The sequence below is a fragment of the Hemicordylus capensis genome, chromosome 1, assembly GCF_027244095.1.
Source record: "Hemicordylus capensis ecotype Gifberg chromosome 1, rHemCap1.1.pri, whole genome shotgun sequence".
Lineage (NCBI taxonomy): Eukaryota > Metazoa > Chordata > Lepidosauria > Squamata > Cordylidae > Hemicordylus > Hemicordylus capensis.
Window position 1 is genome coordinate 91,174,458 of NC_069657.1, and position 21,960 is coordinate 91,196,417.

The window sequence follows — 21,960 nt, forward strand, 5'->3', positions numbered from 1 at the left end:
GTGTTATCTGGCTAGAAAAATAATGGGTGTAGGACTGAAACCATCAATATAAACAGAGGTTTATGTTACATCTAAGCAATGTTTTAAAAAAATCCAGACTTGCTGGGCTGGGCTCAGACCTAAGTGGTGACTTAAAGTGCTTGGATTGTATCAAAGTTTGACCACAGTGACCTCATCAAATTGTATGCCTCTTGGATTTGAATGAACATAAAGGTTTTAATTAATTGATATGGGATTTTTAAAAAAAGGATAATTGAATGTTACTATATTCAGGTGAAATGGGCTTACTCTCTCTAGGCTTGCTCCTGCTTCTTCTCTTTCTCTCTTCTCTTTCTTTCATGTGTGCTCTTTCATCATGAAGTCTTTCTGTACAGAAGAGGATCTGTAGATGTGTTGCAAAACAAATAAGTAATTGAAATCTCCCAGTGGCCTTTGGTTCCTTAATCTTTAATTATTCTAATGTCTGCAATTATGGTATCCCATTATCCACAGAAGTTGCTTTTATGATGAGAGAAAATTAAATTGTGTGCTGGGATGTTTGCCATTTAGAGCCTCCTTTTTTACAGACATGAGACAGTACCAACTATATGTCTTTGACTTTAAAAAAAAATGCTGATAGAAGGTCCCCCCTTTCATTCTAACTCAAATTGATTTTGCCTTCTTTATGACATAACGTCTTGCAGTGGGTGGGGAGGCAGAGGTTTTGCAGGTTTGTCTTCTGAGCCTTTGCATAAGTATGGAAACAGAACAACCAGGAAAATTTTCAGCCTTAATAGAACATTTCATTCTGTTATTTTAAGTTCTGTTTTTTCAAAGCTTTTCACACATTTGATGTTTAGCTAGATAATTTTTTTAAAAAATGAACCTTCATTACCTGAGTGGATAAAAAATACTGTTTTTTCTAGACCACTTTTTACAAATATGAGATTAGAACAAAAAAACCAAAAAAATATAACAAGAGCTCCACATTGAACATCCCCACCCAACAAAGTGTAACACCATCTACTTTGCTAATATTATTGTACTCTGCATTTTCCTGTTGCTACCTTCACACATTGACTGCTACTGATAAAAGTGGCAAAGCCCGGGGTAATCCTGCACAGGATACATTGTGTTGTCTGGAGCATGAAAAGATGGACAGGACCTCAGAAAGGTGGGGTCTATTTGGACATCAAAGGTGGGTTGGTGTGCTAAGTCCAGGGTGGAGGCCTGGTCTACCCGCCTCATGTAGCAGGTAGACTGTTAAGTCTGTGGGTCAGACACAACTGGACAAAATCCTCAATAACAGGTTCTTTACTAACAGAGAGGTCCTACATAGGCACATAGGAAGCTGCTATATTGAGTCAGACCATTGGTCTATGCAGCTCAGTATTTTCTTCACAGACTGGCAGCGGCTTCTCCAAGGCTGCAGACACGAGTCTCTCTCAGCCCTATCTTGGAGGTACCAGAGAGGGAACTTGGAACCTTCTGCATGTAAGCATGCAGGTGCGCTTCCCAGAGTGGCTGCATCCCCTGAGGGGAATATCTTACAGTGTTCACACTTCTAGTGTCCCATTCATATGCAACCAGGGCAGACCCTGCTCAGCTAAGGGGACAAGTCATACTTGCTACCACAAGACCAGCAGCTTCTTAAAGTGAAACAATAGAATCCCCCTAGAGCTTTGCCTTGGCAGAGCATTCACAACATTCCTCCACCCCACCCCAGCCCTCCCCCAAATAATGAAATCCTAAAACACAGAACAATAACAACGAGCAAACAGGATAACTCTGGGTCAGTACCACTGAGACTTCAGTTGAACCCTCTGCGGAGGGGTTGGAAAACTGCAATTTCTGAAGAAGGTTGTGAGTCCATATTAGGGATGTGCAAAAAATTTCGGGCACAGAACGATCTGTGCCCGAAATGAACAATTTCGGGTGATTCGGGGCCGAACCGAATCACCCCAGATGTCCCCCGAATTTTTTCGGGCACGAGCCGAATCACCCGAATTTTGGGCACAAAAAATTCGGGTGATTTGGTTCATGGTTGATTTTTGGCAATTTTTTAAAGTTTTAGTGACTTTGGGGCAGTTCGGGGGCATAGCATGGGATTTGGGCAAAAGGAGTGGGGTGGGGTGGTAGTGCCTAATGGGTGCAGACTACCACCCCAATTTCAGGGGGATTGGGCAAAGGGCTGATTTTTGGTAAATTTCTGAAATTTTCATGTCTTTGGGGCAGATTGGGGCATATTGGGGCAGAAAGTGGGGACTGGGGCAGAATAGTGGGGTGGGGTGGTAGTGCCTAATGGGTGCAGGCTACCACCCCAATTTCAGGGGGTTTGGACAAAGGGGTGATTTTTTGAGAATTTTTGAAGTTTTGGTGACTTTGGGGCAGTTTGGGGGCAGAAAGTGGATCTGCCCCAAAAGAGTGGGGTGGGGTGGTAGTGCCTAATGGGTGGAGGCTACCACCCCCATTTCAGGGGGATTGGGCAGAGGGCTGATTTTCTGAGAATTTTTGAAGTTTGGGTGTTTTGGGGGCAGATTGGGGGCAGAAAGTGGATCTGCCCCAAAGGAGTGGGGTGGGCTGCTAGATAGTGTCTAATGGGTGGGGGCTACCACCCATCCCCAATTTAAGAGTGATTGGGCAGGGGGTGAATTTTGGTGAATTTATTTTTATGAGGTTTGTCTTCATAAGGTGAAGTGTGCTAAATTGATTACTTCCTCATATTATTCATAGTAAAGGAAAGTGTGAAAAAGTGAAAGTGGGGTCATGAGAGTTGTTTAATTTAAAAAAATCTCATTTGCTATGATAGAATGAGAATTCACACCTCAGAAGTTTTTTCTGAGGTGTGAATTCTCATTCTATCATAGCAAATGAGATTTTTTTCAATTAAACAACTCTCATGACCCCACTTTCACTTTTCACACTTTCCTTTACTATGAATAATATGAGGAAGTAATCAATTTAGCACACTTCACCTTATGAAGACAAACCTCATAAAAATAAATTCACCAAAATTTCCCCCTCTGCCCAATCACTCTTAAATTGGGGATGGGTGGTAGCCTCCAGCCATTATGCACTATCTACCAGCCCACCCCACTCCTTTGGGGCAGATCCACTTTCTGCCCCCAATCTGCCCCAAAGACACCCAAACTTCAAAAATTCTCAAAAAATCAGCCCTCTGCCCAATCCCCCTGAAATTGGTGTGGTAGCCTCCACCCATTAGGCACTACCACCCCACCCCACTCTTTTGGGGCAGATCCACTTTCTGCCCCCAAACTGCCCCAAAGTCACCAAAACTTCAAAAATTCTCAAAAAATCACCCCGTTGTCCAAACCCCCTGAAATTGGGGTGGTAGCCTGCACCCATTAGGCACTACCACCCCACCCCACCCCACTATTCTGCCCCAGGCCCCACTTTCTGCCCCAATATGCCCCAATCTGCCCCAAAGACATGAAAATTTCAGAAATTTACCAAAAATCAGCCCTTTGCCCAATCCCCCTGAAATTGGGGTGGTAGCCTGCACCCATTAGGCCCTACCACCCCACCCCACTCCTTTTGCCCAAATCCCATGCTATGCCCCCGAACTGCCCCAAAGTCACTAAAACTTTAAAAATTCACAAAAAATCAGGACTTTGCCCAATCCCCCTGAAATTGGGGTGGTAGACTCTACCCATTGGGCACTACCACCCCACCCCAAAATTTTGCCCCTGGGCCCCTTTTTACCCCCCAAATCGATTCGGATTCAGATTCAGATTAAATCCAAATCCGAACCGAATCAAGGGTGATTCGGGTGACCCAGATTCGGGCACAAAACAGAACGGGGGTGATTCGGCTTGGGTCCGAGCCGAATCACCCGAAAACCCGAATTGCACACCTCTAGTCCATATAAACTGGCTTAAGGACTTCCTGGTCACTCATGACCAAAACCTTCATCTTAAGCTATGTTTCAAGGAACAATTCATTTTACACAATGGATACAGAAGCTTGACAACTCCCTTGAAACTTAGTACTCCTGGTGAATCACCCTTTTTGGACTTTTTAATAAACTTTGATGGGTTTTTTAACCTTGGAAAATAGATATTGTGTATTGATTTGTATATATTTGGTCTGGATGTAAACTAAATTTTAAAAACCACCTCGTGGCTTGGAATCTCGCTTTTTCTGCTAGAGCACCCATTCCTGCCCTCCCACTGGAGCACCCATTCTGTCCCTCCCCTGGCCAATAGGATGGCAGGTGTCCCTGAGTGACACACTGCCAAAGCCACTCAAAGGGCCAGACACATCTGGCCAATTAGGGGATCCGCAGCACAGCCAATCACTCTAAGTAACACAAGTGTCACAAAATGGATGATGATCTGTCTTTTACTCAAAATGGAGTCTTGAGCCTGCTAGAACCGGCTCTATTAGAGCTGGGCTTGGTCCGTTTCGACCTAGAATAGGATCTATTTTTTATTTTGGAATTCGGGCTTGAGCTAGAATCTTTGAGCCGGGGGTTCAATCTAGAACAGGTTCTAGACAGAACCGGTTCACATATCCCTACTGAATAAGGGCCATGGCCATTTCCACAATACCCTTCATAGGATGGAAAATGGACAGCAGAGATTTATTATTACTTATTTATTTAGTGATTTTTACACCACCCTAACCCAAGATTTGTGGTCTATAACCAAGGTGAACTTCCCACCATAAAGGTAACGTCCAAATTTCTTAACTCCCCAGATCAAGGCTAAAGCTTCTTGATCTATTTGAGCATAGTTGGACTTAACTCTGCTGGACTTAACGATCTGGAGGCAAAAGCTATGAGTTGCTCAGTGCCACCAAGTATGACATGGGAGATAACAGCTCTACATCCATACATGGAGGCATCACAAGCCAGATCGACATCCAGTTCTGGATTGTAGTGAGCCAACACTTGTTCTGACATAAGTTGCTTAGCCTCTTGAAACACCTGCTCACATTGCAATTGATTCAAGGGGTAAAGTACAGTTGCCAGATTACATAGAAGTGTGTGGTAAAAGTTCACAAAACTAATAAATGTTTGAACCTGTGAGACATTCTCTGGATGTGGTGCTATTAATACACCTTTTATTTTGTCAGGTGATTTGTGCAGTCCTGCTGCATCGATAATATGTCCACAATAAGTGACTGATGCTTTAAATAACTCACATTTATCACGATTCATGTGCAGTCCATATCCTTCCAGTCTTTTTAGGACTTATGCCAGATTATTTAGATGATCTTCATCACTGGACCCTGTCACAATGATATCATCAAGTTAGCACCTACAGCCAGGTATGCTTGCAGTACTTGATCCATAGCCCTGTGCCACATTGCAAGTGCTGATGCCACTCCAAACACCAAGCAATTATACCGGAACAGTCCTTCTTCCATGTTGATGGCCAAAAAGTTCCTATGTGCTTCCTTCACTTCAATTTGTAGACAAGCCTGTGCCAGATCCCATTTACTAAATTTCTGTCCACCAGCTAATGATAAGAAGAAATCTTCAATACGAGGCAAGGAATAATGTTCAAGTCTCAACATAGGATTGGTGGTCATCTGGAAGTCACTACAAGCAGAAGGTTGCTGGTTTGAATCCCCGCTGGTATGTTTCCCAGACTATGTCAGGCAGCAGTGATATAGGAAGATGCTGAAAAGCATTATCTCATACTGCATGGGAGGAGGCAATGGTAAACCCCTCCTGTATTCTACCAAAGAAAACCACAGGGCTCTGTGGGTGCCAGGAGTTGAAATCGACTTAACGGCACACTTTACTTTACCTTTTTACAAATCCATATTGAGGCATTTTCCTTCATGATGGAAACAATCGGTGTAGCCCACTCACTCCAATCAGCATTAGTCAATATGCCCATGGTTTCAAGTCTTTCAAGTTCTTTTGCTGCAGCATTCTTAATGACAAGTGGAACCTGTTGAACTTTTAAAGAATTTTGGCTGGGCTCCCTCTACCAAAATGAGGCTGGCCTTATATTCTTCAGCCAACTAATACCCTGCTCAAAAACCTAAGAAACACTAGACAAAAGGGTGTCCAGCTGTGCCTACGCATCAGTTCTCCAAGGCACTCAGAGTCTTGATGGATTTTCAGTCAAACTGGAAAGTTTGATGAGATATAGATTTAAATTTTGAGATGCACCATTATAATGAACTGCCACAGAACACACTCCAAGGGGGGTTGGTTTTTGTCCTGTGTATGTCTTTAGTCTGATGGCTGTTGAATGTATGTGTACATTTTCACTGTTGTCATCACTGCCCTCTAGTTTTACTGTGATGCCTTTTAAAACCTTTTTGTGGATACAATCTCTCGGATTCGGGCCAACTTGGACTCTTCCGTTACTGCAGTGTCAGTGGCGGGGGACGGGGTATATCCACAGTAAATCCTCAGGATTGATTAGAATGGATCAGTTTCAATTAGTGACTCCTGGAGATGTGGATAAGCTTTTTGAAGGTGTTTGGCCTATCAGCTATCCTCTGCATCCATGCCTAACATTGCTTATATCATCTAGTAGGGACAGATAGCCTAGTTGACATCATAAATGCATCACTGGGGGAGGGCAGGATACATCCATGTTTGAAGGAGGCAATTGTTAGAACTTTACTCAAGAAGCCTGCCCGAAAGCCCTCAGTGATGGATAATTATAGGCCTTAATTGGGCAAGGTAATTGAGAGGGTGATGGCTGATCAACTCCAGGAAGTTTTCGAGAATACGGATTATCTAACCACATTTCTGACTGGCTTTAGAGCAGGCTATGGGTTGGCCTGATGGTCTATACCAAGGTATTGACAGAGGGAGGGTGACTGTGCTGGTTCTTTTGGATCTCTTTGTGGCTTTCAGTACCATCAATCAAGGTATCCTTCTGAATTGTCTGGGAGATTTGGGAATGGGGATACTGCTTTGCAGTGGTCCCATTCATATCCTACCCATATGCCACAATAGCTGTTCTGACAATGTTGTACATCACTGTTGCTGCAGTGTTGTCGGGCCTTACAATTGCACCTTGAAACTTGTAAGTTGGGTTGTGTGTGTGTGTGTTTTAATGCTCATACGTTTATGGATTTATCCTTGGGAAAGTACTATACAACATGTGGGGGGAAATCCTATGTGTTTACCAACAGTCATAAATTGAATATCTCTCTCTGCAGTTATGAAATGATGTGGTAAATTTAACTCTGTACAGTGAATATACCTCTGTCAACAACAGTTAGAAATACAATAGTACACAGTGAATTTGGAGTGATGGAGTTAACTTTTCACTAGGGACTGCAGGGAACATGCAAGCTTGCTACATCTCTCTCTCTCACACATATCGAAATATATAGAGCAATGAAAAGGCTGGTGATTTTTTGTTTTTTTATGAGCTAGTTCTCTGCCACGATTCCTGGCAGGGAAATATTACACTTGCAATGCAAATTATCTGGCTGCATAGATTTCTGAATATATACTTTTCTTCATTACCTTCCTACCACATACACATAGTTATTAACTATGTTATCTGTTTTATACACTCTTTTCAATGCTAGCCCTCACTTGAAATTAGAGCAAATGAAAAATATTCAAATAAAACAATGTGACTAGATTTTATATTTTAAAATGCTAAGAAATGTTTATATATTTATTTATTGTATTTGTACACCGCCCCAAACTTCCATCTCTGGGTGGTTTACACCAACATAAGCATATTAAAAAAGAAATTAAAGCTTTAAAAACAATTTAAAACTGCCTAATTAAAATGTTTGGGTGAATAAATGTGTCTTTATAGACTTTTTAAGAGTAGTCAGGATTGAAGAGGCTCTTATTTCATCAGGGAGCACATTCCAGAGTCTTGGGAGGACAACATAGAAGACCAGATGAACCTCTCAAAATTATCGCCAGATGAACCTCTGCAGATTGTCTCAATGGGCAATGGGGCTCATAGTGAAGAAGTCGTTAATGATATTCATATGTGCAGCGTAACCCAGGCTAGGGCAGCCCAGCCTGTGTTAGGCTGCAAATGTGAAGCACCGGGATCCATGCTCACCTGACCCAACTTTTTACCTCAGCCGTTAGCCGAGGTTAAGTGTGTGAGCGCACCCTTAACCCTGATGCCATGGTCATGCAGCCCAAGCGTACACAGAGATGGGTGCCTAGAGTGCCAGTTGCACAGGGGATATCCCCCAATGCACCATGCTTATCATGTGGTGCATTGTGAGATATGTAGAGGCTGGGATACATTGTCTTGGCCTCCAGAGATCCACGCTGTGGGCAACAGCAAAGATCTTGTGAGAGTGTGGTCCACACTTACCTCCATCGATCCAGGACTGTCTGAGGGGATAAAGGTTTGGATAGGCTTCTCACCCTCCCTGCCTGCCCTCCATACCTCCTGGTCATGTGAATAGCCTTACTGTCTTACCTACCCTGGGCCTAAGCTCTTTGGGGCTTTATAGGTTATAACCAACACCTTGTATTTTTCCCAGAAACTTATTGGTAGTGTAGTTCTTTCAATACAGGGGTAGTATGGTCTCTCCAAAAAGACCCAGAGACCAATCTGGCTGCCACATTCCATACCAACTGCAGTTTCTGGACCACGTACAAAGAAAGCCCCACATAGAGTGGGGACATATCTTCCACACAATGCCCCTTATCCGCCTGCACTGGCCTCACCTTTGGCACACTCTGTCTTGGACTCAAGCTAGCTTGACTTCATTGCCCGTGGTCCCTCCAAAGCTGCTGAATTAGTTCAATAGAAAACATACATGGCTGTCAAGGAGGCTAAGGCTGGTGACAAGCAGGTGGGTGATGTCTGCAGGGAAGTAGAATGTGTGTGGGGGGGAGGGGCTTCCCACACCCACCAGCCTTTGGCACACCTGCACCTGAGGCACCTTTAAGAAGTGTCTCTCTGCTCAGTTAGCTGGGGCTATTTAAAGAATTAAGGTTTTGGCTGAGGCAGAATAATGGGGGACTGTTAAAGGGAGCAATAATGTTTGCCCATTCAAAGTGAGGACTTCAAGCTGTGCTCAAAGTCTGATTTGTTTAGTGCTGTTATTATAAAGCTACAGGCTGAGTGGCTACATGGTACTGTGATGTTATCACATCAACTATGTAGTCTCTGGCTGGCTGGATAACATGGCCAGCTAGAAGGAAAACGCCACTTTAAAAAAAAAAGCAGCTGCTGAAAGGTGAGTGAGCAGGTGCTGAAGAAACAGTAAAAGGTTAATGTTTAGAGGACCTTTTGGAGAAATTTTGGGCTCCCTAGGACCCGCTTTTTTGCATTTATCTGGCCCATGAAAATTCAGTACATCCCTAATGAAGATACCAACACAGTATTTCAATGACTTTTAGAACTCTGCAACAAAAGAGAAAGAAACCCCATCCTTTTATTGCATTTAATCAAGATGAGTGTGTGAACAAAAGGGCTGCTAAATTAAGGAGTAACTAATCTGTGTTAAATCATCTTGCGAATAATCTCTTCAAAATTTATTGCCCAATGGTGGTAAATTTACTTCAACAATAAAAGCACATTCCTGCCAAGGCACTGTGAAAGACATTTGAAAGGCATAAAAATAACAGAATGGGCTGGTAATAAAACAGGAAAAAAAATTGGATTTCCTAACAGGCAAATCTGACACTCTGTGTATCAATCATGCTCCTTTGCTGATGTCTAGAAAATTGAACAAGTAAGATCTTGACAGCCAAAGCATGTGTTGTAATTGTTTTAAGTTTCTAGCTTGGAAATTAGTCAGAGGTTGATCTAGAGAAACAAATTCAGTGTGCAGTTTTCCTTTGAACAGCAAGTGCAGACTCTTCATTGCCAAAGTTACACACAGTGATATTGCTCATAGAAGTTTCAAGTCAGTTTCAATGCAACATTCCTATGTGGCCTAATGGTGATAAGCAAATGGAATTGTTTTACTCGTTTTAAAACAAAACTTTGTTTGATGTCACTTGCTAGTTGACATCAGATGCCCCCAAATGCTAATTTTAGCATGCTGAGATGTACAGATTGATATCTGCAGAATCATCCAATGGATGGATGAGCCACATATTCAACATTTAAAAGTTCCTTCATTGTTTGGTATTGCTCTATGCTTTATGTTATCAAATGAAAGGGTTTCTCCACTTTTTTCTATCACTCCTACATTCTGGGCCGTCTCCAAAAAGTGTTACAGATCTCATCAATTTGATCAAGATTATCAGTCCTAGTTAACAGCCTAATGGCTGTGTTTGTTTGTTTGTTCGTTTATTTATTTATTTATTTATTTATTTGATTTATATACCGCCCTTCCAAAATGGCTTTTAGAAGAAAGTAATCTTCTGAGCAGTTATCAAGCCTAGGCCCATGTAAGAACATGATAATAATTTATTCTGGAGGTTACCAAATGATGAGGACAAGCTACAGGGAAGAGTGATCACTTTAACTCCTGTTTGTGAGCTTCCAGAACTATATTGGCTAGCCCTGAACCAATTTAAGAAGCATTCTTCCCAATATTATCTCAATCATTTATCCACAAGAACACTAAAAATGGTTCCGTTTGTTAACCCTGAAAAAGAGAGAAAAATTTCACCACTATCTCTTCCTCCTCCATTCATCTTTAATCCATACCATCAGTTTTGAATTGTACAAAACAAATCGTACAGAACAAATTCCCAGCAAGAGTGGTTCTCCCCTTCAGACTTCTCATATGTAGGTAGCTGAACCTTGGTTCTTCTGGCTTCACTTTCATACATTAGAAAAAATGTATGTTGTGAACCACCCTGATCCATTTTGGAAGGGCGGTATATAAATCTAATAAATAAAATAAAGAAATACATTAAAACAAGGGCACAATTTACATTGGCAACTGCTGTCAGCAGTTGCATGCATCAAGTGTCCCAAGAGCTAGCCTAACAGGACTTCCTGACAGCCACCTTGACTCTCTAGGCAACTAGGAGGCATTCAATGCTAGTCTATAGAATTATGCATGGAGTAAACACTGTGAACCATTTTTTGCATCCCTGCACTGGTTCATTACTGCCAACTGAGGGTCCAACTCAGAACCTCTCTCTCTTCTCTTAAACATCATGGTTGTGCATATGTGCCTTTAAGGATTTCCCCCCTCTTTCAAAATGGGGAATCTCAGTGCTGTGTAAGAACCTGCAATTGCATAAATCCTTATTATCCAAAGTATACTGAGGTAATTTAGTGGCAGTCCTGAAAGTTTTGTTCTAAGCTATTTTTTAGCCTACTTCCCAGTAGGCTTATGAGATCACCCGGCATTCTGTATATGTGTCCTCCCATATCAACTTCTCAATGCCTCGACCAGTATGAACCAAATTCGGTACAGTTTTAGGGACACAAAGGGACACCTTAACAACATAGTTTGTGATGAGGTCATCCACTTCAATTCAAGGTGGTGGATATGTGAAAATTTGAGGCACAGGTGGACTGACTTGTGGACTGTCTAACCAATTTGAACAAAATTTGCAACAGCTGTAGGGGACATGTGGCAATGTCTCAGTGGTGTAGTTTGTGATGATGTCATCTACCCTGATTCAAGAAGGCTGACATGAGAGCATCTGAGGTGCTAGTGGGAACCGATTTGGACCAAATTTAATACAGTTGTAGAAACACATAGGGACACCTCAAACATATAGTTTATGATGATGTCATCCACCCCAATTAAAGATGGTGAATGCATGTATGTTTGAGGTACAAGTGTGCTAACCTGTGAGCTGCCTAACCAATTTGGACCAAATTTAGTCCCATTGTAGGGATAGTGAAAGGAAAGTAGGGAGATGAGTTCTTACTAGAACAACTTGTTTCAAAATGCTGAAGCACACAAGAGGATTGCCACTAGGAGACTACTTTACATCAGTAGTCTATGTAGCTCACAATATATTGGATGATGTTTACTTTAAAAATAGCATAGTATTTTTGTTTTGAGGTGATGTGGAGAAAATTGTATGGCTTGGAAAGTGAGCTACTGTACCTGAACAGCTTGCCAGACAGAGACAGATGCCGTGGAGAGTGTTGGCAGATTGGTCTCCATTTGATTACAGGATCATGCACAATTATGGACTGATTCACATCACTCTTTATCACTAATAGGAAACTCTTTAGCTTGAGGCAGGAATCACCTCATTGCTTAATGTCACGAGGGTTTGTGAGCCTTTTCTCTTTCATTCTTTTATTTTCATTTTATTTATCTTAGTAATTTGTTTTTATCAAAAACATTTACAAAGTTACAAAAAGGATCCCGTGGTCTTTCTTTAGTCTTTCCTGACCTTAGCAGGGGAGAGGAAGTTCCATGAAGACCTCTGTCATAAGATGGCAGCCCATATGTTTATTCAGGATGGAAAAAGGTATATTTTAATTCTGTAATTGCCTTTAGGTGAGAAACAGGAGAGTTTTAGAAGCAATTTGCCGTGGCCATATGCAGACATCTCCACTGCATTTGATAAAAACCCTTCTTTGACTCCACGAATATGCAGTCACAGTTCTAAACAATGAAATCTTGCAATTCCGATTATATTACCAAACTATTCAGGTATTGACAAAGACTTCATTAAAAGCAAATTAAAATGCTGTACCTAAGCTGACATCAAAAAATATGAGCTACAAGTGCAGTCTGCAGAACTGACATAAATCCAGTCCCACTGCTGGCTGTAATGGGACTTGGAAATTGGCTGTAATTAATAACTTAATCTGCACATTCCATCTGTGATGCAGCAAGATAGTATTTTACAGAAGTGCTATGGAACAGCATATTACATTGTGTTCAAGGTACACACAAAGCAGTGGCAGCCGGTGGTTCCTGGGACTGGGTGGGAGGGGGTGCTAGTCAGGGCAGGTGATGGGTGGAGCCACAGGCAGTGAGAGGTGGAGCCAATTGTGGGCAGCTGTGGAGGTGGAACCAGGACTAGGCAGGTGCCTTAGCAACAACTGGCAAAGTGCAGATTTGTAGCTAACAGTTATCAAAATACAAACACAAAGAAGCACACAAATCTCAATTGCTCATCAGAAGAGATACAGATAAATATTTTATTTATTTATTTTTATTGTTAAATTGCTATACTGCCTTTCATTAAAACAATCTGAAGGTGATTCACATGAAAATTAAAACAAGAATATTAAAATGACAAAATATTAAGCTAAAATATAAAAACATAGATCTGATTACAAATATTTAAAATGCAAGCATAAATTTGGAAAAGATCAGTTGCTTTAAAGTGCTTAACAATACAATACAATAGTGCGTAGATTTGTATCTAATATGGCAGGATCACAACACAAGTGCGTGCACACACAGAGGAAAATAACTGTACAAGCCACAAGTAAAGCACAGACCAGCTACAAAAGGCTGCTTCTGTGGAGAGTAAATGCATTCCGAGGTCACCAGGGCAGCTCTGTCTGCCTGATGATTTAAAAAATGAATACTACTACTAATAAACAACAATAAGAAAGAAGTCTGAGCCAGAGTGGGTAGTGTGCTGGACTAGAGTGGGGAAATCCAAGATCAAATCCTCATTCAGCCATGAAACTCACTGGATGGCTCTGACTATACATGTAAAAGTAAATAAAGCTATGTAAGCCACAGGTAAAGCAGAGATCATCTATAAAAGTGGAGAACAAATGCATTCTGAAGTTACAAGGGCAGTTCTGCCTACCTATTTAAAAATGCATACATATGAAAGGGCAGCTTTGCCTGCCTATTTAAAGGTATGCATACAATAGAAAAATCACAGGTTTTTCAACGATGCTTGCTGCAGCTATGAACCATCTCCTGTAACTTAGAGGACACCATGAGAAACAAAGATGCATAGGATCACACTCTCCCTACTCCATGAGGCTATTCCCATGGTCAAAATCCCTGGTGGCTAGGGAGAGCTGGGAGGAAGGCAGGAACTTTCCTGTCTCCGCCACCTGATCCATTGCACCATGTGCCACTTGTTGGAGCTCCTCTGTACCATGTGCCCACATGATCAATGTGGCGGATCTGAATACATAGGGGTTCTGGAAGAGAAAGTCCTCCAGTACCCCACAATGCATTGCATGGGAAGCCAAGAGGATTCCCGCAGCAATGCTGCAGCTCCCAGCTTCCTGAATGCTCTCTCAGCAGCACTCTGTGATTCTCAGGGAGCCAGGCTGCCGGGAGATGGTATTGTGAACTGCCCACGGACTTTTTTTGTATGGGGCAATATAGATAGATAGATAGATAGATAGGATAAATAATCTATGCCACAAGATGTGGTGATGGACACTAACTTGGATGGCTTTAGAAGGGGCTTAGACAAATCCATGGAGGATGGGTCTATCAATGGCTACTAGTTTGGTGGCTATAGGCCACCTCCAGCTTCAGAGGCAAGATGCCTCTGAATGTCAGAGGGGAGCAACAGCAGAAAAGAGGGCATGTCCTCATTTCTTGTCTGTGACCTTGTCAGAGGCATCAGGTGGGCCACTGTGTGAAACAGGATGCTGGACTAGAAAGGCCTTTGGCCTCATCCAGCAGGGTATTTCTTATGTTCTTATGGCACATCATGCGAACCTACCCAAGTCTAATTCCTGACATTTTCTGACTTCTACACAAATTCCATAACCAAGGTATGAAGTCAGGCAGAGAATCTAGGGGAGAATGCTGAGGATTCAGCAACTGAACTTGGGCAGGTTCACAGGACATGCCCACCAGGAGCCCACACTGCTGGTTCTCATTTCCCCAACTTTTCTCTGCCTTCCTTACTTGCAGCTGGTTATCTGAATTCATCCTGTGTGCTGTTTCTCCTCCCCCCCACAATCCACTATACTACATATTATGGAAAGGAGCATGTATCATGCAGAAAACTTCCTGAATAACAGATAGTTTTTGAGGAGGCATAGAACAACAACAAACAAACAAACAAACAAACAAACAAATAAATAAATAAATAAATAAATAAAGCAAGCATATAATGAACCATGATCTGGACCAATAAATAATAGGTAGCTAGATCTGTGATTTGAATTGGAAATTCATTAAAAAAAAATCTGGGCAAGAATTGAAATAAGTCTGTACTGATTTGGCAATGTGATGAATCCAAAATAGACCATATGGATTCACTATAGCTATCTGGTTTGTGCTTTGAATGGGAAATCATGATGAGTACCAGTCAGATCAGAGGAATGCACAGAAACAAATTGGTCTCTTTGGAATAAGGAATGATGCACAACTAAGTCTCTTGTGCATGCAACATGTAAAAATGATACAAAACCATAATTGGAAAAATCACATATCCCTAAAAATTGTTCTGAGCATTCAATACTGTTGTTTAGAATGACTATATACATTATTTTCTAATTACTATATACATAATATGTACTTAAATATACTTTAACTGCAAGTGTCCCCTGTTGGAAGTGAAGGACTTTGCGCTGTCTCTTGTCTCAAAGACAGTGGAGGACAGACTAGTGAGTCAGAGGACTAGAGGGTAAAGACATTGGTCATCCCTTCTCTACTGCTCTGACACTATCCCTTTGATATGTAGATTGCTAATCTTAGGGACTTCCTTCCTTCCAGCCACTTTCTTCCTCTCTCTCTTCTCTTCCCTTCCTTCTACCTTGCAACATGCAAGCTCCTCTCCCCTGCACCATGTGTGCAGAGATGCAGAATCCATCTGCATCCAGCTAGCTAGCTAGATGCTGCCTCCAGCCTCTGTCTACAGGAAGCCCTGCAGCACAGGGAGAGACCACCTGCTTCCCAGACAACTCCAGAGTGAGAGACTGGTGTTGGCTGTCTGCTGCTGCTGCGTGCTGCTGTTGCTGTTGAGTACCTGCCTGCAGGAGAGGGAGAGGGTGAGACCATCTGCCAGCCCCTGCCTGACCTGTGGGATTCTGGCCTCTGGCAGTGGCTGCTTTGCAGGACTGGGGCCCTGGAGTGACTCAGCAGTCCCTGCTTTTTACCTGACCAGGGAGGCCATCTCTGGCCCTATAAGGGACGCTGCCTGTGGCGGCGGGCCCACCACCGGCGGGGTCGCCACCAAAGGGGCAACACCAAAGGGGGTCGCCCCTTTGGGGGAGCTGCTTTGGGGGACAGTGAGGATGAGGGCCAGGTCTCTTCATCCATTTACTAATTGGACTACTGTTTTAATTTGTCCTGGGTGAGGCTCTTTTAAAATGTGGTTTACCTGGAGATGGGGAGACAGGGTGTGTGTCCATTGACTGTGGGGAAGCTATTACTGTGGTGGTGGGGAACAGAAGAAGTAACGTTGGCAGGTCAGCGGGCCATTACAAGGGAAGGGGACTTGGAAATCTAATAGATGTTTCCCCTTCCGTCTGTCCTGCCAGCTCTTTGACCTTGGGGAGCAGTGCCGACCACCCTTGGAACCTCACCTTGCTACTCTGCAATGCCAGGTCGGTCTAGAAAAAATCAGAAACCATCTATGATTTGATTCTGGATGAAGGCACCGACCTGGTATGTATTACAGAGACCTGTTTGGGAGAGGCTGGGGGCCCAGTGTGGTCCCGTCTTCTCCCTCCAGGGTACTCTGTTGAGGAGCAGGCAAGGGACCGGGGGCAGGGAGGTGGAGTGGCTGTGGTCTATAAGAATAATATCTCCCTTGCCAGGATCCCTGTTGGAGTGTCAGACCATATCAAATGTGTGTCCTTATGTTTGGGGAGCAGGGATAGACTGGGGCTTCTGTTGGTGTACCGATCGCCCCGCTGCTCAATGGAGTCCCTAACTGAGCTGACGGACTTGGTATTGGGTTTGGTGTTGGAGTCCCCTAGGCTTGTGGTGCTGGGGGACTTCAATGTTCATTTCAGGACCAATTTGTCCGGGGCGGCTCAGGTGTTCATAGCAGCCATGACAACTATGGGCCTATCTCAAGTGGTCATGGGACCGACGCACATTGCAGGTCACACGCTTGATTTGGTCTTTCACTCTGATCAGGGTGGTGTTCCGTGGGTGGGGACTCCTGTGATTTCCCCATTGTCATGGACGGACCACCATCTGGTTAAGGCTGGACTCACAGTCACACCCCACATTTGCAGGGGCGAGGGACCTATTAGGATGGTCCGCCCGAGAAGGTTATTGGATCCTATCGGATTTCAAGAAGCCTTGGAGGAATTTAGTGTTGGCTCTGCTGGCGATCCTGTTGATGCCCTGGTGGAGAACAGGAACAGCAAATTCACCGGGGCGGTAGACATGATCACTCCTAAGCGTCCTCTCCGACCCACTTCAAAATTGGCTCCTTGGTATACAGAAGAACTAAGGGGGCTGAAGCTTCAAGGTAGGGGGCTGGAGAGCAGATAGAGAAAAACTTGGCTTGAATCCAACAGATTGCAACATAGAGCTCATCTGAAGATCTGTGCTCAGGCAATACGTGCAGCAAAGAAGCAATTCTTTTCTGCCCGTATTGCATCTGCAAGTTCACGTCCGGCGGAGTTGTTCAGCGTTGTGAGAAGGCTAGTATGTGCCTCTCCTACCTTGAATCAGAATCTGGAACCATCGATTACCCGCTGTGATGTGTTTAATGAATTCTTTGTGGGGGAAATCTCTTGTATTCTGGCTGACTTAGATTCTGTCTCCACAATTACTTCAGTGTCTGATGTGAAGGTGTACAGCAACTCCTCTTATGCGGTTAGGTTGGATCAGTTCCAGTTTGTGACTCCTGAGGATGTGGACAAGCTGATTGGAACCATGCGGCCCACCACCACCTGTCCTCTTGACCCTTGCCTGACATGGTTTATACTATCTGGCAGGGCAGTTGTTGTAGAAGGCCTGGTAGAGATTATAAATGAGTCTCTGAGGGAAGGTAGGATGCCTCCTAGTCTTAAGGAGGTAATTATTAGACCGCTTCTGAAGAAGCCTACCTTGGATCCCTCAGAGCTGGGTAACTTCAGGCCTGTCTCCAACCTCCCGTAGCTCGGAAAGGTAATTGAGAGGGTGGTGGCCTCCCAGCTCCAGACAGTCTTGGAGGAAACTGATTATCTAGACCCATTTCAAACTGGCTTCCGGGCTGGCTATGGGGTGGAGACTGCCTTGGTCGGCCTGGTGGATGATCTCCAATTGGGAATTGACAGAGGAAGTGTCACTCTGTTGGTCCTTTTAGACCTCTCGGCAGCTTTTGATACTTTCAACCATAGTATCCTTCTGGAGCGTCTGAGGGGGTTGGGGGTGAGAGGTACTGCTCTGCAGTGGTTCCACTCCTACCTCTCGGGCAGGTTCCAGATGGTGTCCCTTGGAGACTGTTGTTCTTCAAAATGTGAACTTTTGTATGGTGTCCCTTCGGGCTCTGTATTGTCTCCAATGTTGTTTAACATCTACATGAAACCGCTGGGAGAGATCATCAGGAGATTTGGTTCAGGGTGTTACCAGTATGCTGATAACACTCAAATCTATTTCTCTATGTCAGCATCATCGGGTGAGGGCATAACCTCCCTAAATGCCTGCCTGGAGTTGGTAATGGGCTGGATGAGGGATAACAAACTGAGGCTGACTCCAGATAAGACAGAGGTACTCATTGTGCAGGGTTGAAACTCTGGAGATGATTTTGATCTGCACATTCTGGATGGGGTCACACTTCCCCAGAATGAACAGTTACGCAGTTTGGGGGTGCTTCTGGATCCAATTCCCTCCCTGGTGTCCCAGGTTGAGGCAGTGGCCAGAGGTGCCTTCTATCAGCTCCGGCTGATATGCTAGCTGTGTCCGTTTCTTGAGAGAGATGACCTCAAAACAGTGGTACATCTCCTGGTAACCTCCAGACTGGATTACTGTAATGCGCTCTATGTGGGGCTGCCCTTGTACATAGTCCAGAAACTACAGTTGGTTCAGAATGCGGCAGCTAGGCTTGTCTCTAGGTCATCCAGGAGAGACCATATTACTCCTGTATTGAAGAAGTTACACTGGCTTCGGGGCAAAATACAAGATATTAGTCATAACCTATAAAGCCCTAAACAGCTTGGGCCCTGGGTATTTAAGAGAACGTCTTCTTCGTTATGAACCCCACCGCCCATTGAGATCATCAGGAGAGGTCCGTCTGCACTTGTCACCGGCTCGTCTGGTGGCCACTCAGGGACGGTCCTTCTCCGTTGCTGCCCCGAAGTTTTGGAATGCGCTCCCTAGTGAAATAAGAGCCTCCCCATCTCTGACAGCTTTTAAAAGGTCCTTAAAAACACATCTGTTCACCCAGGCATTTAACTAATACTGTTTTGTTTTTTAATGTTGTTTTAGAGCATTGTTTTTAAAAAATTAAATTGTTGTGTTTTAAATTTCTTGTTTTTGTTTTTAACTAATGTTTTAATGCTGTTATTATCTGTTGTGAACTGCCCAGAGACATAAGTTTTGGGCAGTATAGAAATATGTAAAATAAATAAATAATAAATAAAATTAGAGATCCTAACTCCTCACTTTCCTATCTAGAATGGAGTTCTCTAATCAATACCATTTATATTGATTTGAAACTATGAACTGGCTCCAAGTTACTTTACTCTCAGCATACACACATGCCTAACTAAATTCCGCTGTGTTGTGCCTCTGTGCACTCTGCTATAATGAAAAAGGGTTTCTCCTACCAGAGAGAATTCCCAACAACCCCATGGTATGTTCAGACAAATGAAAGGGAAACACATTAGAACAATTTTAAAAGTCTAAACAAAAGTTTCAAAATTACAGGATAAATCCCTAAACAGGAATTCAGTCTCTCTTCCCAGTTCATAGTCAGGTTACTTACTCATTATTTTAAACACTGCAGTATATTTAGATGAAATTAATCTGAACAATGGACCATGCTGCAGAAATACCTATCTAATTAATAGATATTTATGAAAAGCTTTTTCTCAGAAGATAATCCAAATGAGACATTGTGGAGAAATAGGGGTAAGTAATTTGGTGGAGGGGATAGAATCATTACAAAAATTGAATTATTCTGCACTCTAAAACACTTTAAAAATGGCATGAGTGGCTTTATTGTTCGGTGAACAAATAGCAATAACTCTCAAATTTCTAAGAGCTTTCTAGCTATTCAAACTTTGGAAAACCAAATAAGTCTCCTTATTCTCCCTATGTTCTTCCTCTATTTCAGAACTATGGAGCCTAATATCTATACATTATAGAAGAATGCTGTTATTTCTTTGACACAATAAGAGCTGCAATAATTTCTTTTAATGATGTCACTTAAAGCAAAATTTAAATATAATTATACTTTATGATGGTTCCAATTAACATGTCAAATAGCTGTAAAGCGAAGAGTTTAAAAGTCCAAAGCTCTATTATGATGATGGTTTGTCATGTTACTTTTGTGCCTAGGGGTCTTGGGCTGTGATCAGTGTCTTGCTGAGTTAGTTGATGGATAGAGTTGTACTTAGGGGTGGGGAAATGCACTTACATTTGTGGTTAATGGGGAACAGAAGTGGGAGGAATAGATAACTAGCAATGTTATAAATAATGTGGAAAAGCCCTTTACAAATTCATCTTCTGATAATATTAGCTGGCTTCATAAGCTGGCATCAGGAATGTTTGACACCGTGGTTGACAGTACGTATACAATTCACTTTGGGTTAAGGTTGGCAAAGGTAGTGAATTGATGCACATGTTTAACAGCCAACATTGAAATGGAAACATTACATAAAACTTCAGCAAATTCTGGCACAAGAAAGAACTCCTTCTTGCCAGCAATGATGCTCAAGACATCAGTGGCTGACATCCTGGGCAATGGAGTGAGGACACAATCAGAGCCTCGTCCTCACAGCCAGAGCCATGGGGTGGGGGGAGCAATTTCAGGTCTTCCTCTTTGCCTCCTGAAGAGGCAGGGACATAGTTTTGGAAGGCACAGGGCACTTCCACAGGCAGGGAAGTCTGCCAGAAATTGATTTCATCATCGCCCGTACAGGAGGGGGGAAGCCCCTCTGAATGCAAGAATGCAACTCTTTGAACCTATTGCCATGATCACTGGAAAGCGGGCCAAGGGAGCCCGGTCCTCCCAAGGCAGCTAGCCCGCCTAAACCACCCTCCCCTTAAATGAGTTTAACGCAATGAGCGCTCCATTAACCTCATTTTGTTACTTGTGTGTCACCGCAGTGTGTGCACTCACATGGGGCATCCTGGAACTTCCGTGGGCTGGGTGGCCCCCGTTCCTCGCAGCCCCTGCCGGCTCTGTGACAGAGCTGGCAGTCGTGTGGACGGCCGATTCGGCTGCCCAGCTATGAGCGGCTGCATGTCTAAGGCTATACCTGGCTAAGCCCACTTTCCTCCCAGACCCGGAAGAAGCTCTTCTCACGAATTGTGAGAAGAGCTTCCTCGTTTCCTCGCTCTGAATGTCAGCCAGTATTTGGGATTCTCACAGATATCTTAAATCATGGGGCAGCTGAGCTAAACACTGCATGGAAATAAAGAGCCAGGCTGCTCACACTTCAAGTATTCATATTTGACCATGCTCCTATGCAATATGTTGACATCAAGATGGGATGTATGAGCGAGCGTGAACATTTGTAATTCTCATTTTGGCTTTTGCACTAGAGGTTTTCTCGATTCAAACTAGATTCTGTTTGAATCCAGATCAGCTCAGCACTGCCCCCCATCCAGAACTAGGCCTGGTTTGAAGCCCCTACTGAGCAGTAAAAAGAGTTTAAAAGGATTACTAACAGCAGTGGCGGCGGTGGCTCCCCTAACCCCCATCTGCCTCCGCACAAGTCTCAAGAACCAGTCTAGGACTGGTTTGGACCTTCAGCCTGTTTCGACCTTCTTTGGCCCATTTCGGGACTCTGCACGTGCATTGAGGCTATTTGTTTGACCTCCGTGCATGCACACGGGCCATTTGCATCACCTGGGTGAAGGTTGAAACAGGCTGAAGAATGGAGAAACAGGCCAAAGAAGGCCTGAACTGGCCCTGGAGACTTGTGGGGAGGCTGGCAGGAAGTGGAGGAGCTACCGCCACCCCACCCCACCCATGCCCACCGCTGTGACATTAAACCCTTTTTACTCTGCAGTAGGGACTTCAAACTGGGCCCAAGCTGGACCAGCTGGTTCAGCTCAACCTAGAAC

At 43.6% G+C, this 21,960-nt stretch overlaps 1 protein-coding gene across 5 annotated transcripts in view; it reads left to right on the forward strand.

Moving 5' to 3' along the window:
* LRRC4C (leucine rich repeat containing 4C) overlaps positions 1–21,960 on the forward strand; it is a 1,145,515-nt gene that overhangs the window by 546,407 nt on the left and 577,148 nt on the right. The window lies entirely within an intron of this gene.